This window comes from Mirounga leonina, unplaced genomic scaffold (assembly GCF_011800145.1).
Source record: "Mirounga leonina isolate KUSES-001 unplaced genomic scaffold, KU_Mleo_1.0 Mir_115, whole genome shotgun sequence".
In the NCBI taxonomy this organism is placed as follows: Eukaryota; Metazoa; Chordata; class Mammalia; order Carnivora; family Phocidae; genus Mirounga; species Mirounga leonina.
This window is the reverse complement of record NW_023270268.1, coordinates 24,308,616-24,331,847: the sequence shown is the minus strand read 5'-3', so window position 1 is coordinate 24,331,847 and position 23,232 is coordinate 24,308,616.

The following is a 23,232-nucleotide window of genomic DNA, read 5'->3' as shown; positions in this document are numbered from 1 at the left end:
CTGAAAAACTCAGCTCACACCACTGGAATGGTTGTGTATTGAGGATAAGGATGTTGACAATAGGGTTTAAGCTGCATAAATAACTGCAAATTGCTGTTAGGCCCCAGCAATTGCCAGCAAAAAAAGAGGAAGGAGATGATATATGGAGCATAAGTTATCAGGAGGGGGGCCAGGAAGTACTTAATGTGGAATCTGGCAACCAGCTCTGGGTGTAAAAGACACTCTGACAAGGTGATCACAGGCCACCCACAATTGTTATGCAGCTAGAAGAAGTTATTTTGACAGGACATGTGGCACACTTCAAAGGAATCAAACCCTCAATGATTAGTGGTATGTTACAGAAAAGTTCTGGATTAAAGAACAAGTTATTATAGTAACCCGGGGGGAATAGCACATATATAGGCTCCAAATATTCATTTCGTATTTTCCATTTAGTTCTTTTGGTGGTGATGTGTGGAGAGAGAAGGGAGGGAAGACAGAAAAATGGTTTATAAGAAAAAGGAGAAATGCCAGTGATGCCTGTCATTTTGTGCTCCCCAGTCCTCTTGCTTTCTCTTGGCATTATTTTCAATGGGTCTTCCAACCTGCTTTCTCAAAGAACTCTTCTCATTGTACTCTGCAGGATGCAGCAAAAGTAGAAAAGACTACGCCAGCGTTGTGTGTGCCCAGTCAGGTCAAGTGTTTTTGTATAAGTCTTCATCCCACCCCACCTCTTTGCTTTCTATCCTCTCCTACGTCCACCTGGTCCTTCGTTCCAGTTTCTCCCTCATACTACTGGGGCTTTTGCTTGAAACCACGTGGTTTCACTAATTCATTGGATGAAGCATTTTATTGAATAAAGGGATGAAAACACAAATGGAGGTTAGGGAATTCCAGCCTCTGGTGCATCCCTATTGATTTGTGTGCTCAGCACACTCCTTACTCCTTGCCACAACCTTCTTCTGAGAACCATTCCCCACCCCCCACCTTTTTTTTAAATGTTGTAATTTGTTGTCATAGTCATGCTTTCTGGCCACAAATTATTGATACTGGAGTGATCACCTAAATAAAACTGGATGTAGCAGTTAGTTTATGCTGCCTAACAAATTACACCAAAATTTGATGGCTTAAAATACTATTCTTTCTCATGAGTCTGAGGGTCAGCTGGGGTGGCTCTGCTTCATCCTGCAGGACTCCAGATTCCTGGGTTGGCTCTGTTCAGTGCATATTCATCCTGCAGTGCAAGGTGAAGGAGTCGCAGCAACCTGGGGAAGGCTCTTCTTATGGCAATGGCAGAAGTGTAAGATGACAAGTAGAAACACAACCATTTCCCCTTTGTAAGCTCCTGCTCTTCTCTGGTCTTACTTGGGCCATGATGTTTCCCATTTCTCCACAACTTCCTTTCTCTATGAGGCTGGATGGGAGATTAAAGAGTAAGGTGGGAGGTCCTACTCAGACATTGTCTAAAGGAATGCTGAGAGATCAAAATATTTAGAAAAACTCACTTGCAGAGTGCTAGGAAGTCAGACTTCAGAGAGACTGGCTGGCCTCTTAAAAACATAACTAATATTTAAGGAAAAAACTGCAAAATTATCAGTTATCAAGCATCCATTAATCTATTCATGGTGCAAACAGCAGCTTGCTTACATGATTATCATATCCACAAAAGTCATGATGTATCTTCAGATATCAGCTTAGCCGAAGTTAGGGATAAAATTGTTTTTGGTAGAGTTGCAGGTTTTAGGAAATATTAAAGGATTTTTGATTTGGGAGACTAGAAGCATACAGGATGATCACGGTGCTTTTAAAATATGTGTACAAATTCTTTGAAACTATCCCTTCAAGTGGTGGAGCCTAAATCTTCCTCACTTGACTGTGGGCCAAACTTCATGAATTGCTTCTAAAGAATATAGCGTGGTGAAAGAGATGGTGTGTGGCTTTTGAGATTCGGTCATTAAAGGCATTAGAGCTTCCACTTTGCTTGTTCTTGGATCACTTTCTCTGGGAGAAGCCAGCTGTCATGTCATGGGGACACTCAAGCACCCTATAGAAGGTCCATGTGTTAAGAAAGTGAGATCTCGGGGCGACTGGTGGCTCAGTCAGTTAAGTATCTGCCTTTGGCTCAGGTCATGATCCCAGGGTCCTGAGATTGAGTCCTGCTCAGTGGGGAGTCTGCTTCTTCTTCTGCCTGCCATTCCCCTGGCTCGTGTGTGCTCTCTCTCTCTGTGTCAAATAAATAAATAAAATCTTAAAAAAAATCTTAAAAAAAAAAAGTGAGACCTCCTGCCAACAACCAGCACTAACTTGTCAGGCATGTGAGTGAGCCCCTTGATAGCAGATCCTCCAGTCTTAGTTAAGCCTTTAGATGATTGCAGCCCTGGCTGACATTTAAAAAAAAATTTTATTTAAATTCAATTTAGTTAACATATAGTATGTTATTAGTTTCAGAGGTAGAGTTTAGTGATTCATCAGTCTTATATTGTACCCAGTGCTCATTACATCATGTGCCCTCCTTAATGCCCATCACCCAGTTATCCCATCTCCCCACCCTCCTTCCCTCCAGCATCCCTCAGTTTGTTTCCTAGAATTAAGAGCCTCTTATGGTTTGCCTCCCTTTCTGTTTTTATCTTATTTTTCCTTCTCTTCCCTTATGTTCATCTGTTTTGTTTCTTAAATTCCACATATGAGTGAAATCATATGGTATTTTTCTTCCCTGACTGACTTCTTTCACTTATCATAATATCCTCTAGTTCTATTTATGTTGTTGCAAATGACAAAATTTCATTCTTTTTGATAGTTGAGTAATATTCCATTTTATATATTATACACGCACACACACACACACACACACACACCACATCTTCTTTATCTATTCATCTGTCGATGGACATCTGGGCTCTTTCCAAATTTTGGCTATTGTGGACATTGCTACTATAAACATTGGGGTGCATGTGGCCCTTTGAATGACTATTTTTGTATCCTTTGGGTAAGTACCTAGTAGTGCAATTGCTGGGTTGTAGGGTAGTTCTATTTTTAACTTTTTGAGGAACTTCCATACTGTTTTCCAGAGTGGTTGTACCAACTTGCATTCCCACCAACAGTGTAAGAGGGTTCCCCTTTCTCTGCATCCTGTCCAACATCTGTTATTTCCTGTGTTGTTAATTTTAGCCATTCTGACAGGTGTGAGGTGGTATCTCATCGTGGTTTTGATTTGTATTTCCCTGATGCCAAGTGATGTTGAGCATTTTTTCATGTATCTGTTACCTGGTTGACGTTTTAACTACAACCTCATGAAAGACCCTGATCCAGAACCATTCACTCAAGTCACTCCTGGATTTCTGAACTAAGAAACTATGCAAGATAGTAAATGTTTATTGTCTTAAGCTGATAAGTTTTGGGGGTAATTTGTTATGCAACAATAGATAACTAATACAATGACCCTATTGTGTTTTGTTTATCACAGGTTGTAATTTTTGATTATGGTAGTTGTAGTGGTGGTTATTTTTGATTATGTTATATAAAATGTTAGATATATTGGAAGTAGGACAGAGTGTCAATATCTGGCCTAATATGAGCAGTCTAACTCACATTTATAGGTTCTGCATTAAGGTATAATGCACCAATAAGGTTCTAATAATACGCTAATTCTTTGTATAGCAGATGCAAGCTTATTACAGAATGGTAGGAGCACCTGGCATGGAAGGATTCAGACTATTAGATTCCAAGATCCTTGAAGGCAGGGACTGTGGTTGTTTTGGTCACCCCAGTATAAGTCAGTACCAAGCACAGTGCCTGGCACATACTATGTGAACTCAATGAATGTTTACTGAATGAATGAATTCATGGGTGCAAGTGATAATATCACCAAAATACTGTCAAAATCCTACTCAGGTACTTAAAGAGATACCTAGATATTGTCTCTACGAACTGTTCTGTGTTTTGGCCTCTTTGCTGGTTAGAGTCTCTCTGTAATAATAACATTCTTCAGTGCAGGAACAAATGTTTCCTGATTGGAATATAAATTGAATACAAATCCTTTCCATTTGAAAAGCATAAGGACACTTCTGTATCACCATCAAACGTCCTTTGGGAAGTGGTAGATTGGGACATTCCATTTAATTACCTACTGCCCAATACTGGTAGGATTTTTACTAGGACACATGAGCTATTAGAACATTAGGGCCTTAACTTTTGACAACCCCCACTGTCATTCTTTTAAATGTTATAATAATGACATTGGGCCACTTAATATATGAAATGAAAGACATTAATTATGTAAAAACTGTCCTGATTGAATTCCACTCACATTACATTATCAGACTCACTAAAGGTTTGAACTAAACCTCTACCTTTGCTTGACTTATGTCTAAATCTTATGCCTAATGGTTGTACACTGAGAATGAATTTCCAGCTCATCACTTATTAGTAAAGAATCCCTGTAATCTGTACACATATGCATATTAGATCCCTGACTTCAGAAATACTTATTAGGATGCTTGGCACAGAGTAGGTGCTGTGAATATTTGATGGATAACAAATGAATGAATTGAATGAATAAATGAAAACAATGCACATTGTGAATATTTGATGGATAACAAATGAATGAATTGAATGAATAAATGAAAACAATGCACATTACTAGCAATTTCTTTACTCCGTGACCCTCACCGGCGGCAGAAAACTGACCTGGCAATATGATAAGGCATTGTGGCAAAAGTGAGATGAAGATTGACGCTTACTGGCTCATTGGGGCCAATTTAATCATCAGACATTATAGGTGAGTATTCATAGACTATGAGCATTTCAAAGATCTATAAAAATGTTTGAGAAGTGAAATAAATAATTTATTTACCTAGCCCTTTATTGATGGACATTTATTTTGTTTCTACTCTCTTATTAGAATTGAGGCTGAGTGAGTTACTTTGTATATATGTCATTTTCTCTGGGTACCAGTGTATCTGTAGGATAAATACCTAGATGAGAAAATGCTGGGTTAGTAGTTCTATGAATTTGTAATTTCGATAACTATTACTGACTGACACCCAAAGTAAAAGCAACAAAAGAAAAAATAAGTAAGTGGTACTACGTCTTACTAAATAGCTTTTTCACAGCAAAAGAAGTCATCAACAAAATGAAAAGGCAACCTATGGAATAGGAGAAAATATTTGCAAATTATATATCTGATAAGGGGCTAATATCCAAAATATGTAAAGAGCTCATACAACTCAATAGCAAAAAACAAAACAATCCAGTTTAAAAATGAGCAGAAAATCTGAATAGACATTTTTCCGAAGAAGACATACAGATGGCCAACAGGTACATGAAAAGATACTCAACATCTTTAACCGTAAGGGAAATGCAAATCAAAACCACAATGAGATAGTACCTCATACTTATTAGAATGGCTATTATCAAAAAGATAAGAAATAACAAGTTTTGGCAAGGATGCGAAGGAAAGGGAACGAAATACACTGTTGGTGGGAATGTCAATTGGTTTAGCCACTATGGAAAACAATATGGAGATTCCTCAGAAAACTAAAAATAAAACTACCATATGATCCAGTAATTCCACTTTTAGATAGTTATCCAAAGAAAACAAAAACACTAACTTCCCTTGAAGCAGGTGAATATGTATGGGTCAGTATGTGAGTAGAAACAGTAGGTGCAACTTACGGGTCATCTCCTTAAAAGACAACCTTTTTGCCTTGGCTCACTGTTCTGTTTCCATTCCTGTGAGCTGGTTCCCAGGTGTGCCCAGGAGCCCACTCTGACAAAGCAAATTAAGACAATTACCTAGGGGGAGGTAGAATAACAAGATGAAGGGTAACGGGGTCTGTGAGTGAACGAGCAGAACAGACATACTCGAATCACTGGATTATAAATTAGGGCTGCTACATGAGAGAATTCCACTGCTGTAATCTCTAGCCGCTATATTTTTGCAACACTTTATTTACCCCAATTAATTTTAAGTAGGTATACTGTTATTCTCATTTTACAAATGAGAGACTGAGGCATGGACAGTTAAGGAACTTGCCTATGAATGTGTTGCATTTAGGCAACCTGATTCCAGAGGCCACGTTTTTAAATATTACATTATCTTTAGTGACCTCTCAACCCATTGGGCCATTTGGGCGTGGCTGTGATAAGAGCATCCTAAATTCTCCAGTGTTTATTCTGAATTTCCATTCTGTGAACTATCATATGTAGGAAACAGAATGGTTGTGAGTTGCCTTTACCACATTATCTTGTCCCTCCATTCGGGGAGAGGTTTAAATTAACCCTTAGATCTTGCCTCTTTCTTTTTTGCCTACCATTTATGGCCTTTGAAAGCCTAAGGTGATTGATACCTTCCTTCTCTGCTCTGCCCCATTCCCATTTATCCTGAAGAAGTTTCCTCAGAACAGACTGTGCTCAAATTATATGTATCCTTTAGGTCTCACTTAGGAATACTGGTCTGAGGCTGACCTTCCAATCTAGCAATTAAAGGAAGGTTCTGAACGCTGTGGTTGACCACTACATTTAACTGCCCTAGGAAAGACATCAGGAAGATTTTTATGGCTATTAGGGCTGTCAAAATTGGTATAAGAATATAGATTTTCTTGTCTTGTTAAATCTGTCTAATCTCAGTCAACAAAGATGTGGACAATATAATGAATAGACATTTTATACAAAAGAAAAACTGTCATACAGATACACACTGTGAAGCCATGATTATTACTTCTTTGAAAATTCTACCATGACCACAATATGCCTTTTTATTAGCTTTATACACACCGAGTGACTTTCAGAATATTCCATAATCAATATTTTCTCCTTCAGCATCCTGGGAAAATAGATATTAAAATGACGGCACCATATATATCTGTGGAGAATAATCACAATGCCTAAGATGTTTCTTGGCAAAAAAGCATCCTCATAATTTCTATAGGAACAGAAATACTATGTTTCTGGAAGCTAATAGTACGTATATAAATATGGCCACTAAGATGTTCTTAATATCCACTCTGTTAGGGATCACCTATGCAAATCTATCTTCCAGAAGAAATAATAACTAGCCCTTTTCTTTCAATGATGCTTTCATTGGTGGTAGTATAGGAATCATGGGAGATGTCTTGTAGAAACTGGGTATTTTTATACTTTGTCAGAGTAGGATTATGATTTCCTCCTCTACACAGTAACAGCGTGCTGCTCTGTGCCAGTTATTAAGTTATTATCTCGAAGCTCCAAACTCCCCCTTTGCTTTGTGATCCTGGGCCTGGGGTTCTGCAAACATTATTGCTTTACAAGCTGATCCCACTTAGTGCCAGTAGGGGGCCCTAGTGGGAGACTGTATGATTGGAGAAGGAAAGAGGGATCTGGTCCTTCCTGTTCAAGTTTTGATTCCTGTTTCTGTGACTGTAACCCGGATGATGCTTCTTTACCCAAGTAGGGGCAGTTCTTCCCTACAGTAGTATCGGAGTGTGGTTAGAGTTCCTCCAGCGCTTGTAGAACCTTCATTGCTCCCACCTCAGACACCAGCATCAGGTGTCTCAGGGTCTGGGTCCTAGCCACAGGACCATCTTCTGAACCCAGGGACACCGGCACCAGGTGAGCAGTGCTCCCCTCTCAGAGGCCCGAGTTTCAATCCGTGGAGCCCATTTTCTAAGCACGTTTTAATAATTCCAACTTATTTATTCCCTCAGGCTTGGGGGCAGTGGCTGTTTCTTGAAGTTGTTACCTCCAAGACCCCTAGAGTTCTCTTTTTATCCTTTTATTTGCCCAGGTAACTAATTTTTTAAATTAAAATTTCTCTGTTAAGATATCTGATGTCAGTTTTTATATTTTGAGTGGATTCTGATACATGTTCCATATTCTGTGTCAGAGAAGTAGCTTAATAGCATGAATGTACCTCCATACTTAGGATGTAAAGATTAAATGTGGAGGCTGAGAAATAATTCTTTTGAGCTTGCAAGATCCAGTCACATACTGGCAAGGAAAAGTTTGGGTTGGTGACGAGATTTACAAAATCCTTCGAGAAGTCTGTAGGGCTACAAAGTTCAGGGCTGGGCATACCGGAGAGAGCATGAAAAAACTCAAGACAGAATAACTTGAGCATTGTTGCTTCTTTAGGAATTTGCTCCCAGCTCAATGGCCACTGCTGTGAGAATGACCGGTTACATTGCCGTATGAAGAAGAGCCCATGCACCGTAAGAAGGGAGAAAGAGATACTGGATACATTACCAATAAGTGTCCGTTGGCTACCCAGCACCCATACATACCCTTCTTTCCATTCATCTTAGAAACATGTTTCCTCACTAGAGACAACTGAAAGATTAGTGCATCAGCTCCAAGTTTTGATTATCTGGGTCTTCTCCATCATATCTAAGTGAAACTCCCCATAGTCTAGGGACTTCTGGTAATACTGTGTTTTCCACCTATAACACAACCCATATAAAATGATGAAGAAAGTGTAAGATAATGGCAATAAAAAATTACCATTTGGAAAAGAGAAGAATGGGAAGCAACACACAACAGTCCTTAGTCCATGCCAACATCATTCCTGCTGGGCAGAAATGGTAAGGACTACATTCCAGTAGGGAATTCTTTATACAGTTATGCTGGCTGTCCAAGGACTTCTCTTTAGGAGTCTATTCCTATTTGCTATTTTCCTTGGCTCCATACGAGAGGCAGTATGTTATTTGGGTTAAGAGCAAAAACTTTGGAGTCAGAATGCCTGCATTCCCATAGCTGGCTTTTCTACTTTCTAAGAATGTGGACACATTTCTTAAATTCTTAGTGCGTCAGTCTCCTCAGATGTATGGGGATATTAATAGCACTTCCTCTTAGGATTAGTAAGCATGTAAAGAGGGAATGGGTAGCTGCAAAATGCTTAGAATGTTGCTTAACATGTATCAAGTGTTCAGGAAGTGTTATGATTATTTCAGGTGGGCATTGGGGAAGATGATCTTTCTGAGGGTTTCTTTGGCAATAAAACTTCCTTTTGGCTTCATTGCTTGTGATTGGTTCCGTTGTTAGATATCTGGCTACAGTTAAAGATCAAATTCATAGTCCTTGAATTTGAGAAGTAGAGTTTTTGAGCCTCAGTGTTAGGTTACGTGGAATGGCATAAATTGCTACCCAACTTGTGCAGAAACAGAAGTATCTGAGATCATCTCACTAATGTATATAACCAGCGAGATCCTCTTTATTTGCCTTTTCTTGAACCAAACCCGTCAGTAAGAATACCCACGGTGGATATTTGCCAAACGGTTTATCAGCCATCAGGCAAAATCAGAAGGGTAAATCCCTAGCTACCCAGTGCTCAACCACTTTGCTCTACTGAGGTTGGCGTTGTCTTGGCTGACTGTACAATTGTGGACCTTATATCACCTTTATCTTTCCGTATCCAGGTTGGTAGAAACAGTTCGCAGACAGAAGAATGTTCCATGACAACATGTCAACAACTGACAAAATGGATACCTGTCCTATATATGGCATTATATCAGACACTGTCCCCTTCTACTGCCGTAACTCCAACACTAGCTGAAGTTTGAGCTGCTCTATAAGACTTTTCTTTTATAAAGATCGATGGGGAGAAAATAGGAAGACAGGCCCAAACATTTATAGAAAAGCTTTATTTTGTACCCATTTTCACACATCCCTCAGATGAACCATGAATTCTACTTTCCCCCATTTTCATATAAAACTACATACACCGCACTGTACATGTAAAACAAATTTGGAAAGGAGCCTCAAGCTGGCCTCTGAAATTGTGTAAGCAATTATCACATTTTTGTGCGCAAATGCAGTAATTATATGTGTAATTTGGCAGCTGGGTTTGAAAATTTGGCCTTAAATGGAACATAGACAGGAAAAATAAATGTTGGAAAATGCCAATATTTTATAAAGATTTTGAATCAAATAATGGTGGAATTATTGCAAGCCATCTTAATTTTTAATTATAATGATCATTACACAATATACAATCATTTTTTTTGAGGAAGAAAAGAACTGTAGATCAATTGCTCATCGTTTTTGTCAAAAAAAAATATGCCTCAGTTCTTGAGGAGGATAATTGTATTTTTTAGAGGTTATGGTACATATTTCAAAGGCTTTTTTTCCTTATGAAGAAAAGATAGTGATTGCCTACTAGTTCAAGTTCTATGACATATTTTACTATGGGAAGAATAGAACTCTTTGTACTGATTATTTTAGAGAAAAAGTAGTATTAACTCTGTGCTTATATTTGAGCTAGTAATTTTAAATTAGATAAAGCTTTCTTATAGGCATTTAAGCTTTGGAATATGAGATTATAACCCAAATACCAAGTAATTTAGATTTCTTTGATCTAGATTTAAATTGAACTTACATGGTAAAATCATAGTTTTTGTATTGTCATCAAGATTGATTCTAATGCATGTGGCTTTTTCATGTGGTTATAAGGGCTAGTGACTTGGATATAATGTTAAGGATGACCCTGAGCAATGTTATATTCTGTTGTTAGCATGGTAATGTAGAGGTTAATTGTGCAGACTCTGGAGCCAGACAGCCTGGATTCCAGTTCTGGCTTTACCATTCTATTAGCCCTGTGACCTTAAGCCAGTCATTCTGTGTTTCAGATGCCTATTTTTAAAATGTCTTGTTAATTGTGATTGGTTCATATTATCATCAGCTATTACAATTCTATATATGAATATAATAATCATTAACCAATATGTCAAGATAGAATATATACATAGGATGAATTTCATTACTAATGAAAATAAATGTAAATCCATATTTTAAATGATCTTCTGGATAATTTTGAATTTTTAAGCCTATTTTTTGTAACTGATTTTATCTAATAATGTGTTAGATGAAGAATTTGTACTAGGGGTAGAAATGTTATGTCTGCCATTTTCTTGTTCATTTGACCTTGCAAAAATGGTATTCTCTTCCATTCATGATTTCTTTGCAGGAATCTTTAAGCCAGGTGTCCATTTTGTGAGGGTTAGTTTAGTTAAAACTCAGTTATATACTTAATAACTCCGCTTTTACCTGTATACACCTAAACTGTAATGCACTGAATGTGCAAAAGAGGTGAAGGGGTCCTGCTCATCTCCTCTGTTTGGATATCTCAGGTCTCTCATATACCCTTGACATTCTTACACATAGACCAGGGAAAGACACTAGCAAGAATTCATATAGTAAACATTAAGTTCATACAATTTCTTATTTTTTAGATAATAACAAATATGTATATGTATGTATAATTTCTAATACTTTTTTCTGCACACACAAAAATCATCTTGCTCATTTCCTGTGCACCCCTACCTGGAGAGCACTGCTCTAGGAGAATAAACCTGGTGGTGGAAGTACAGCCAGACCAAAGGGGAGAGAGACGGATGGCTGGAATCAAGTTAAGAGACAAATATGGTTTTCCAGGCACACCCAAGAAATAAAAGACATGTCTGATCTCCTGGAGCTTTAAATCACATAAAAAGATGGGGCATGTTCTTGTGATGCAATTCCAGGACAGTTACAGAGCAGTGAATCAATGATTTGAACAGGGCTGTAAATTGAGGAGTATGAGGAAGAGGGAGCCGGCTTTCCCCATGGACTCTCTTACTCTCTGATGCATGAAGTTGTAACAGAGTGATTTATTTCTGTTGATTATGTCAGCTTTATCCAAGCAAATAACTCTGAGGGGAAAAGAGGAAGTCCCAAACACTTTAGTATGAGTGAGTTTTAAGATATCTTCACACTTTTTAAGGGTCGTGGTGGGGACTAAATGTCCACCACAATGCCTGGCACCTCATATGTGCTCCGTGATGAACAGCTGTTACCATTAGTGACAAGATCAGCATGAGGGGGTTGGTTGCGGGGAGGGTACATCCTTCTGTATGTCTATGAGATGTGCACTTCAGGAAGGACTAAAGAAATGCTGGATCTATTACAGAACAGTAGGCAGTTCTGTAAGGATGGACAAAGTGCATTAAGTATACTCTAATTATGTATGTGCATTATCTAAGGGGATTGAATAAAATGACTCGAATGCTGATGGAAATGGTTATGTCAGTCAGGAGCTTTATCTGGGGAAAGGAAGTTTGGGGATTTGAATTTTGAGTTGAGAGGTGGCCAAACTAAGGCGAGTGGAAAGAACAGAAAAAATTCCTGGTGGGAGCACTGACATTAAAAGGCAGGTCATGAAAAAACAGAAAAGGTAGGCCATGCATAAAAACCTGAGCTTCTCCAGTTCTGGGTTTTTGGAAAATAAAATGGTGCTTGATTCCACACTTGCAAACAAACTTCTCATTCATTCATTGTCTAAACACACTTATTTAATGCCTATATGTGCTAGGCAGTGTTCTATCTGTTGGGACTATATCATTGAACGAAAGAAACAGTCAATGCTCTCATGAAGTTTACATTTCACAGGGGAGATGGACATAAAGATAAGTGATGACAAGCAATGAAGCAGGGTTAGAGTTTGGAGGATAGCTCTGTGTGTGTGTGTGTGTGTGTGTGCATGCCCGCACGTGTATCCAAGTTAGATTCCTTAGAACACCAAGCCTAACACAGAGCTTCCATCCTAATACTTTTGGGAGGTACAATCTCAGGGCAGTAAAAATGAGGGGAAAATGAAATGTAAAACAGAGAAATCAGGGAAAAAGAAGGTGTGTATTTTTGAACTGGCCACAGCATCAGAAGAAACGGATGGTTGCTGGATTACTCAGGACTTTCCCAGAGAGACCATATGGAGCTTTGTGCTTGAGGGGAGCAAAAGAGAGCAATTTATGTTGATTTCCTTCTATTCCTGGTCTCTCATTGATCAAAGTCCACCTAACAGAGTGTTTCACTTCTGGTTGTGTTGCCTAGCCTCTCAAGGGCAGCTTCTGGAGAGCCAGAACCCTTCATGGGTCCAGTTGGGTTGGACCTGGGTTCAAGAACTTCCCAATGGAAAAGACGAGTTAGCCAGCAAAGGTAAGGGGTGAGCAGATGATGATGACAATCAGGGCTTTGATCACATGCATTGTGTTTGCCAGGGCTCCTCCATCTGGGAAGGAGGGCAAATGGGTGATGCCTAGAGACAGGTGGACAGAATGAATCTGAAGAAGCACATAAACTGAATCCAAAACATGAGCTTTTTTTGTATATGGGAGCCAGACCTCCCTGATAAGGTATTATTTGAGCAGAGTTCCGAAGCAAGTGAGAGAGCCAACCACATGGATATCTTGCAGAAACTCAATCTAGGCAGAGAGTACAAGTGCAAAGATCTTCTTGAGGCAGAAGGTGGGGGGCATAGTGTGTTTGAGAGCAGAAAGGAAGCCAGTGCGGCTAGACTGGAATAATTGAGGGCAAGAGTAGTAAGAGATCCGTTGGAAAGGCAGTAGAGGCTAGGCCATGAAGGGCTTTCTAAACTAAGGTAGGTGCTTGGCTTTTACTCTAAGTGAGATGAACATCATTGAAGTTTGAAGCAAATAAGTGACATGATTGGATTTACATTTTTTTCCAAAGGGATGCATGCACCCCTATGTTTATCGCAGCATTATTTACAATAGCTAAACTATGGAAGCAGTGTGATTTATGTTTTTAGAGGATCATTCCAGGTTCTGTTGGAGAACAGATGCTAGAGGAGTAAAAAAGGAAGCTGGGAAACCATCTTGGAGATTCTTGGGTCAGGCGGTGGTTGTGGACGTGGTGAGATGCTGGGTTTCGGTCATGTTAAATTAGGTCTGTTAATTTAGGTTTGCTAATGGTTGGATGTGGGCTGTGAAAGAAAGAGAAATCAAGTATAATTCCAAGAGTGTTGGCCTGAGTAACTGGAAAAGGGAAATGAATCGCATTGAGGCCAAGTTCATTTCTTTTGGTAGGACTATTTTGTGTGAATATATAAGACTATTTTGGTAATTGGATATTACCTATATCCAATACCTATTGGATATTTTGATAGAAGAAACTGAGCAGCATCCTCCATTGTAAAGTATTTCAAGTTGAGTTCACTCATAATGCATAATATGTTCAACTAATTTATATCTTTTAGATCCATTTGGTATGAGCAGATTGAAATTTAAAATTTCCATTAGACATTAACTTTGGTTATAGTATCTCTATTAAAGAGAAAGGCTTAATTAACCCAGAAGTAATAACATGCCTAAGTGGTGTGTGTGTGTGTGTGTGTGTGTGTGTGTGTGTGTGTGTAGGGGTGGTGAAATGTACTTCTTTTTAGTAGTCCTCCAATGAAAGCAGGTTGGAACTCCCTATACGATATTTCAGATTGCTTAAGATGTTGTCATGTTGGTTTTCATTGTTATTAGTGCTAAACACTCTAAGAATGTCTCTGGCTCATGCAAAGGGTCCTGAAATATTTCATTGATTTATGAGACAAAGAGGTTTCCTTGATGTTTGCAAATCAACTGCGATGACTTCAACGAATGCAGTAGTAAGCATTTATTACAGCACATGGAACTCAGTTACCTGGCTGCTTTCTGTTCCATTAACACATTGTGAAAAAGTCTTGATGGAGCTTTTAGCCATAAAACATCCTAGAGTGTAATCTGTTTTTAGAAGATTAATTTCATCTGAAATAGTGGAGCAAATGATAAACAGCTTAAAGGAGACCAGAGAAATAGATCATGTTACAGTTGAGGGCAATAATATTGTTCCACACTTAAGAAGACTTTGCAGGAGAAAAAAAAATCTGGTAAGAAAAATGGGTTGAACCATGCTTATTGGATCAAATTGGTTAGGACATTACTGCCAATATGTGTTAAAGGGGAGGGAATATATGGGACCATTTCTAGTTAAAAGAAAAAGATGTCAAAAATTTTATCTTAAAAACATTTTAAAAAATTCCCCCCAATCTTCCAAACTTTTTATCTATCTATCATCTCTCTATCATCTCTCTATCATCTATCTATCTATCTATCTATCTATCTATCTATCTATCTATCTATTATCTATTATCTATGTATGTATGTATGTATGTATGTATGTATGTATCTATCTATCTATCTATCATCATCTATCTGTTTATTTTCAACCTGAGGTGTCTGAACAAGGTGGGTTCAACCCCAAATGAGTCCTGGGGCCTAGCCAAGAAGGACACAAATGAGATCTAGTTGGCAGAAGTTGTACTTGGGGCAGACAAAGATTTTAATTAAGAATAGGGGAATAATTTGATTCTGAAAGGAATATGGTTAGACTGTAAGATTTTGCTTGTTACGTCTTAATTTCTTTTTTTTAAAAGATTTTATTTATTCGAGAGAGTGCACATGCTCAAGCACAAGCAGGAGGGAAGGGGGTGGTGGGAGGGGGAGGGGCAGAGGGAGAGGGAGAAGCAGGCTCCCTGCTCACCCAATCCCAGGACCCTGGGATCATGACCTGAGCCAAAGGTCGACGCTTAACTGGCTGAGCCACCCAGGCGCCCCTAAATTCTTAATAATAGATGTCAACCCACATTATTACTGGCAATGTCAGTAAGAAGAAAGTACCACCTCTGTAACTCACCACAGCTGAGCAGGAGAAACTGATCCAAGTTTGGGTGCAGCTCAAGACACCCTCTGAATGATTAGCAAACACCGAGTACCCAGTTTATGCCCTGTGGAAAGACACCCTTGATGACAAATAACACTCCTTAGAGTTTTAGACAGACAGGCACAGGGAAAGGATATGCTAATTACCCAGGGGGTAGTAGCATATGACATTTACCACCCTAAGGAGATGTTGCAGATGGAAAATATTATCCATTCCAGAGGAGTTTTTAGACATATTTGCAGATGATACACCCATGGAAGTTTGAGTGCTTCTGGAATATGCCAGAATCTTTGGACTTTGATATCATTCACTAATCATCCTTTGATGATGATCCTGATGCGCCATTCTTTAGGCCTTCATAATATCTTTTATATTACAATTCCAGGGAAACTTGATATAGTGAAGTAGTCATGCATTTCTTTATTCTTTTAGTCAGCATTTATTCAGCACCTATTTGTAGAATATTAATCTAGGCAGTGATAATTAAACGAGAGACATTTTTCTTATAAAGATTGCTATTATCTGATAAATAGTGATAGGAATTATTATTATGCTTCCCCAACCTACGTAAATCCTGGTTGAAATGGGATGGCATTAGCAGTAACAACACATACTTCTCTGATTCTCCTCTTACCTGTAATTGCAGGACCTCTACTTCTGGAAAAGGGTCTGGTAGTTATTGCCAGGAGCCCCACAGTGTTCCTGATGGGTACCGCATATGGCCTCTGTTGTCTTAGTCTGCTGCCCTGGCTTCCTTCTGCTTAGGCCTCTAGTCTCTGGCACTTCACTGGCTCAGGAGCCCATGACCAAGCTGCTCTCTGTGGCTTCCGCCTCTTCTACTGTGTATCATTGCTGCCGATGTGGGGGATCCCTTAGTTGGCAACTGTGCATCACACTTTCTGAACTCCTCAGGATGCCATAGCCACATCATATTCTTGGAAGAAGTAGATAAAATATCTCTCTCCCAAACTGGGGTCACATGATGAAGCAGGGCTATCTGTGCTGTCTTACAGAGCTTCTCCCTGTTTTTCTTCACAGCCTTTCCTCCCTGATTCTTCTTCCATTCTCTCTCCTTCTCCTCAGCCCCCATCGCCACAAATTTAAACAAAGTTCATGGGATTAGGGGTGGAGGGCAGTGAGGGTAGGTGGACAAATCCAAGTGACACCTCTTAACTTGGAATCGTGCCCTACTCCAATAACCACTGTTATTAGACTGGCTTCTATACCTGATTCCCTTTCCTCATAGGGTAGAGTTCTCCTAGTTCTCATTGCAAATAGACTTGTAGCTAACCCACGTTATCAGGCCTGAAGGCATGCTCCAACATGATAGGCTGAAGTCAATTAATAAGCCACATCTGAAGCTCATCACAAAGCATTTTCATAGATAGCATCTCATTTTTCTCACAAGAGCCCAGAGGGTTTTTTTTTTTTTTTTAATCCATTTTACAAATGAAGTCATTGGTAGGTTTGGAGAGATTAACTCATCAGGATCATACAGTTTAGACTCTCCATGCAGATTCCATCATGTGGCATTCAGATCTCTTTACCCTCTGGACTCCACGTAGCTGTTAATTTCCCCTCTCTCCACCTCTGCCTCTCTCCGTGTAAACCCTAGGCCCTTGCTATCGAGAAAGAACCGTGTGTGATCTTCTGAAGGCTCAGTGCTCCCTTTTATCTTTGTTACTTTACACATGGGTCTTAGATTGGCTTCCCTGGAAACAGATTCTGAGATGGATAATTGTACAGGAAGTGCTTTTGGGAGGTTCAGTCACAAAGAATTGAGGAAGGAAAAATGATAAGGAATTGAGGAAGGTGAGTTTGTAAGGAAGTGAGAAAGGCAGAACTGGGCTTTGGGAGAAGCCGATGTGCAATGTGGTTGCAACTAAGGCCTCAGATAATCCTATCAGGAACATAACCTTGGGCAGGATAATTCCTAAGGCTGAGGACAAGTCCCAGTAAAGAACGAAAATGGAAGCAATCAGCACCTGATATTACCAGCAGCTGGGGGACAGGGGAGTCAGTCCTGAAGAAGGCATATGAAAATATCCACTACATATATTTTCCTTTCACTATAATGTCCTTACCCAGCTTATTGCTCAAATAAAATATGGCCATATTTTAGTTTTTTTCATATTTGAATCATTTTTTTTTGGTCATATACAGCTAATTTTTCTTGGGGTTTCTAACTGACATTCTCCCCCCACCCCACCATGACATAATAAACATGTTTTAATCTAATTGCTAAGCTCAACTTAAAAATGAATGAAATGGAATACATTTTCTTTTTAGAAATGTTTTTCTTGGATCCCCCTGACCTCCCATTCTATGTGGGAACAGCTGTTGCCTAGCTCCCTTACCCAGCTCTCCTCCTGGGATATGTTTGCACTGAACTCCTGTGCTAGCAATATTACTGCTAGCAGTAATATTTCTTAGATTCCACGTCTTCTTCCTTGTGTTTCTGTTGAGAGCCCCACTCTCCACTAATCCTCCACTAAAGGATTAGTAGAGATAAAATTTTTGTCAAAAAATGCCTTCTTTTGCCATGAAATAGAATTCTAATTTCAGAAAAATTTCCACTCCTGACTTTAAAGAATTACTTTCTTATCTAGTAGCTAATGTTGCTGATGAGAAGTTTGGTGCCTCAATGGTTCTCCTTCCTTTGTAGGTAACCTGTCCTTCTTTGGTGGTCATTTTTGGATCTTCATATCTTCTTCTGTGATTTGAAGTCTCATTATCACTGAGCATGAGTCTCTTCTGTTTTTTTAAAAGATTTTATTTTTAAGTAATCTCTACACCCAACATGGGGCTCAAACTCACAACCCAGAGATCGAGAGTTACATGCTGTACCGACTGAGCCAGCCAGGAGCCCCTGAGCATGAGTCTTCTTAAGGTCATCCTGTTAGGTACTTTGTGGCTGCCTTTAATCTCATGGCTTCTGTCTTTTCTCAGCTCAGGAAATTTGTCTCCAATTATTTTCTTTTCTTCATTTTCTTCGTTTCTTCTTGTCTTTTGTTCATGAATCTCCTCAATTGATTCCCTGTGCATTTTCCATTTCTTTATAATTCTCCTCATTGTTTTGGAAAACTTTTTCTTCTTTTTTTCTCACCCTTTCTGTCAAATTTGTTACAACAGTAATATTTTTAATTGCCAAAATCTCTTACTTTGATTGCTCCTTTTTATGGCAATCAATTCTTGTTTACGAATGCAGCGTTTCCCTAGCCCATGGCAAGAGAACTGGGCTTTCATACCTCTGAACCTCTCAGATGTTAGAATGCACAAAAGTATGTTCCAGTGGCTTGAAAGCAGTTCTAAAATAAAAAAAAGGATACTGAGAGATCTATGGGAATCTAGATGGAGCACTGAGGTTATACCCTATGGATACAGTTTTGACTGTGGGGTGACATTCTTTTGTTGAACTCTATGAAAATGATTAAAATGAGTTGCGTGTTATTTTAAGTTTGTTAAAATCCTATCTTGGAATTTCCTGGGGTTCATCATGACTTTTCAGGCATTCTGTGGGCTTCACTTATTGGCAGGATATGATTAACCCAGACAGGGCAGCAAAAAAGGTCAAGGTTAATTGGATTTATTCAAAGTGAGGAAATATTAAGGACTGCTGTTCCTTTTAGACGAGGGAGCCAATAGAGAGATGGTGGGCAGTTTGGTTTTTATGAGAAGTCCACAGAATGTGGTCACTTGTCCGAGGTTTTTTGGTAAAGAATAAGTAGAGGCTCCAATTGCAGGTATGTATTCTCCCTTGTCTATGATCTTCATTGCTGAAGTGATTCCAAACAAATAAGTGTTTATTGTAAATAAAGGATAAGAGACTAAGAAACAATTTTCAGTGCCAGGAGATGACAGTGCCGACAAATCGCTTCCCTCCTAAGAGCTGTAGATAGTGGAGATTTCAGAAATCAGTTTCATGTAATATGGTACCGATATTTTTACATTATAAAATCTGATATTTGTGAGTGTTGCCTAGGTTATAATAATTGAGGTTGAATTATTCCTTAAGGCTTTTTGGCAAAATCTTTACTGTATTTTTTTTTTTTTAGGCATGAGGAAAGAGAATTAGTAACTTCCAGCCCTGGCAAAACTTCCACATTTCTCCCTAACCCCTCCAATAAAAGTATCTTTCTTTATTTTGAAAAAGCCCTAGATCAAGAATTTAATGCCCTTGGGAAAAATCTTCAAAAGGGTTTTCCACTGATAGATGGGCTGGTCTGTGCCTCCAAGTGTTTAAAATATTTTCATTAATATCAATATTATATGATGGCATTGTTCAGAGATATACTATCCATCTATTGAATAACTTGCTTTTGTTATTAATGTGACTGGATTAATGAATGCATTCATATTGGAGTACTAATTCCAATCAACCCCTTTTTACTTCTTTGGTGTCACTCCAGATGAGGTAGGGCAGGGTTTGGGCATGGATGAGGTAAAGGCTATTGACCTATTGATTTTCTCTGAGACTTTGTTGGCAACCCTTGGTAATATCTAATATTAGTATAGATTTTAGAGTTTACTGAGAAATATGCTCTAAGAGAACACTCAACTTTGGAATTTTGAGAAAGTGAAGTCACGGTCATATGGACATAGAGATGAAGACATTTGTTAAATTTAAACATTAAGTGTAAAGTCAAATGAGCATTACTCCTTAATCTTCTAAACTGTAAAATAAAATAAGTCCAGTAGCTTCAAGTTGACACAAAAGACAGGTTTCCCCCACTCTCCTCTCTTAGGATTCATCATATAATACACGTACAAAAACAAAACCAAACATCATTATGCATTTTCATCTATTTCCCCACTATCTCTTTTTTCCCATTAGCCCCTTTCTTGGATTTTGAAATAGAGAGGCATTGATAACACACACACCAGTGGGTAGGAAAACATTTCCCATGGTTAAGGAGCTCTTGATTATTTACCACTCAACAATTTCTCTGGCTACCTCTAAAAAGGCTTTCAGGTTAACTATTGCAAACCCAAACATTATAGTCTGATTCCATTCATCTTCAGAATCCAGGAAGCAGATCAATATTTGAGCTACAGGCAGTTGAACCTATGAGCAAACCTTCCAAAGAAGCTTAATACGAGCAAGTGCAATTCTCTAATTAATCACATTACATTTTAGAAACCTATTTTATTATAAGTACTCACTATATAAAAATTTGGGGGCTTTGTTAATGGTCTGTGATAAGGTAAGTGTACAGATTTATGCCTAACCAAGAAAAGTCCAGCTGAACATATTTTGTTTAAATTAATAAAGAACTGTGGAGGGAATTGGGGGTTGAAGGATTAGGTAACGAATAAGAGAAACAGATGCAAATGAAATATGACTTCCTTCATGTGGTGTATTTCAGGGAATCTTTAATTTACCTGAATATGGCCATGAGTTATGCTTAGAGTATTGTATTAGAATTCCTAGTAGAAAGGGATTTAGATATACACGTAAAGTTAAATATGATTAGACAGTAAAATATTGATTGCTTACCACAAACAATGCAGCAGGGTATCTAACACTTGTTTTCCTTGTGGAACATAATAAGGTAATTAATTTATCTCTAGCTGAGTTTTATTTGTGAAAAAGAAATTTTTTTGGTGGAATAGATGTGAATGTATTTTGTGTGTATCTCAAAGAGCTCTGTTTGTGCTGTAATAACCATGTGCTGTTTGTGGCAGTGCTTTAATAATCATCACCTTGGAAATGGGGCGACTTCCTTCTTCTTTTAAATAGTAAAATACAAGGCTCAGTAGTAAAACAGCACTCTGGATATAAAAGCTAATGACTAATAGGAGAGTTCTGACCCTCTGAATTGCGTTTACTGTTCACCAATGATTATGTCATTAGGAATGAATTAGATAGTCAATGAGGTGAATCTTCAAATCAAAGCTGCCACTTTGAAATTTTCAATAATTTGTTCACTTGTAGGATTAGGCTAGTATTTAACAGCCATTACTGTTCTATTGCTGGGCTTATGTGGCCGTGAAAAGCAGTTTTCGTCTGGTATCGTTCTTGCTCTCTCGCGCTCTCTCTCTCTTTTTTTTTTTTTTAGCAATTGTATTTTTTAAAGCCAGAGTTCTCTGATTATTTACTCCTGATAAGAACAGCAAGTTAGAGCCCAAATAATCTACTATTTACTATCTGGAAATCACAGGAGGACACAGAGTGGGAGGTTTGAGAAGAGGTCAGGGGACAGTCCAGAAATGTTGAGGGATGGTGATTCTTGCTTCCTGCTTCTTACTATTTTTCTGCCTATTATTTTAACTATCTAAATAATGTGAAAAAAACATAATGGCTATCTTTTTTTTTGGTCTACTGGGAGAATTCACTTAATGACTCTTCATATCTAGTTTTGCATACTCTCTTTTATTGCAAAAACACTGGTCTTTTGTGGATACTCAACGGCTGGTGCAAATTGGAATAATAGCTATAACAATAGCTTCTACTTCTCGTGTGTTTGTTATGTCTAGATGCCATGCTAGGGACATTATCAGCACCCCCACCATGTAGTTCCTACTGCACACTGTGGAGCTACAGGTGGGAGTACATGGGGACTGGCTCAGATGCGGATAGTAACACGCATTTTCATTGGTTGCACAGAATCACATCATGGGTTGCAAACCTCCCTCCTCCCCTCAAAATTATTAATTTAGAAGGACAGACCTGCAATATTTCCTAAGAACACAGAGAAAAAAGATACGGTAAAGCTGAGTTGGGGGGAAGAACTGGAGGAAAGAAAGCAGATGAATAATAATTAAAGTAACAAGGAACAACGTAAGAGGAAAACTTGCATTAAAACCAGACCAAAACAACTCCGGGCCAGTAGATTGGGGGAGTTTGCTATGATTTGGGCAAAATCCTTAAACTGGGAATTATGAAAATAGCAATTATTGACAAACAAGTCTGGTGAATTTTCTAAAGTCTAAGGATAAAGAAAAAAATTTCTTTTGAGATCCCCTCTTCAACCCAGGGGTCATTTAGAAGTGTGTTGTTTAAATTCTGGTTTCTTCAGATTTTTCCAGTTGTCTTGAAAAAAAGTTCCTGTGAAGGTGGTCCACGTGATGCTGGGCACCAAGATTTGAATTGGAATTTCCTAAATATGTTTGGTGGAGTACTAAGGTAGGATTTCTAAAGGGTTAATGTGAGGACAAAGTCCAAGAGGTTTGGGAAATATCTGGTTGGATAAAGTTAAACAGATTTATTTCCTGCAAATATTAGTTCCTTTAAACAAAGAGGAATTAAGAATTTCCAAGAAGGGAGTCAAGTACATAATGTTTCCCAAACCTTTAGTCATTAAGTCCCCTTCCCTGTTTTTTTCTTGATGAATTCTTTTGGATTTGACTCTGGGGAATAAATTTTGGGAAATATTTTGAGTTATGATTGCTGAGAAAATTTCTGGGGATGTTCTTCAGGAAGGGTCACAGCACCCATGTTTCAGAGCAATGGGTGGTTGATGGTTTCTTTCTCCAGGCTGGAAGTAGATTTACACCACAGAGAGCTTAAAAATAGAACTAACCTATGACCTAGCATTTGCATTACTGGGTATTTACCCCAAAGATACAATTGCAGTGATCCAAAGGGGCACCTGCACCCCAATGTTTATAGCAGCAATGTCTACAATAGCCAAACTATGGAAAGAGCCCAGATGCCCATCGACAGATAAATGGATAAAGAAGATGTGGTATAAATACATACATCTATATCTATATCTATATCTATATCTATATCTATATCTATATCTATATCTATAT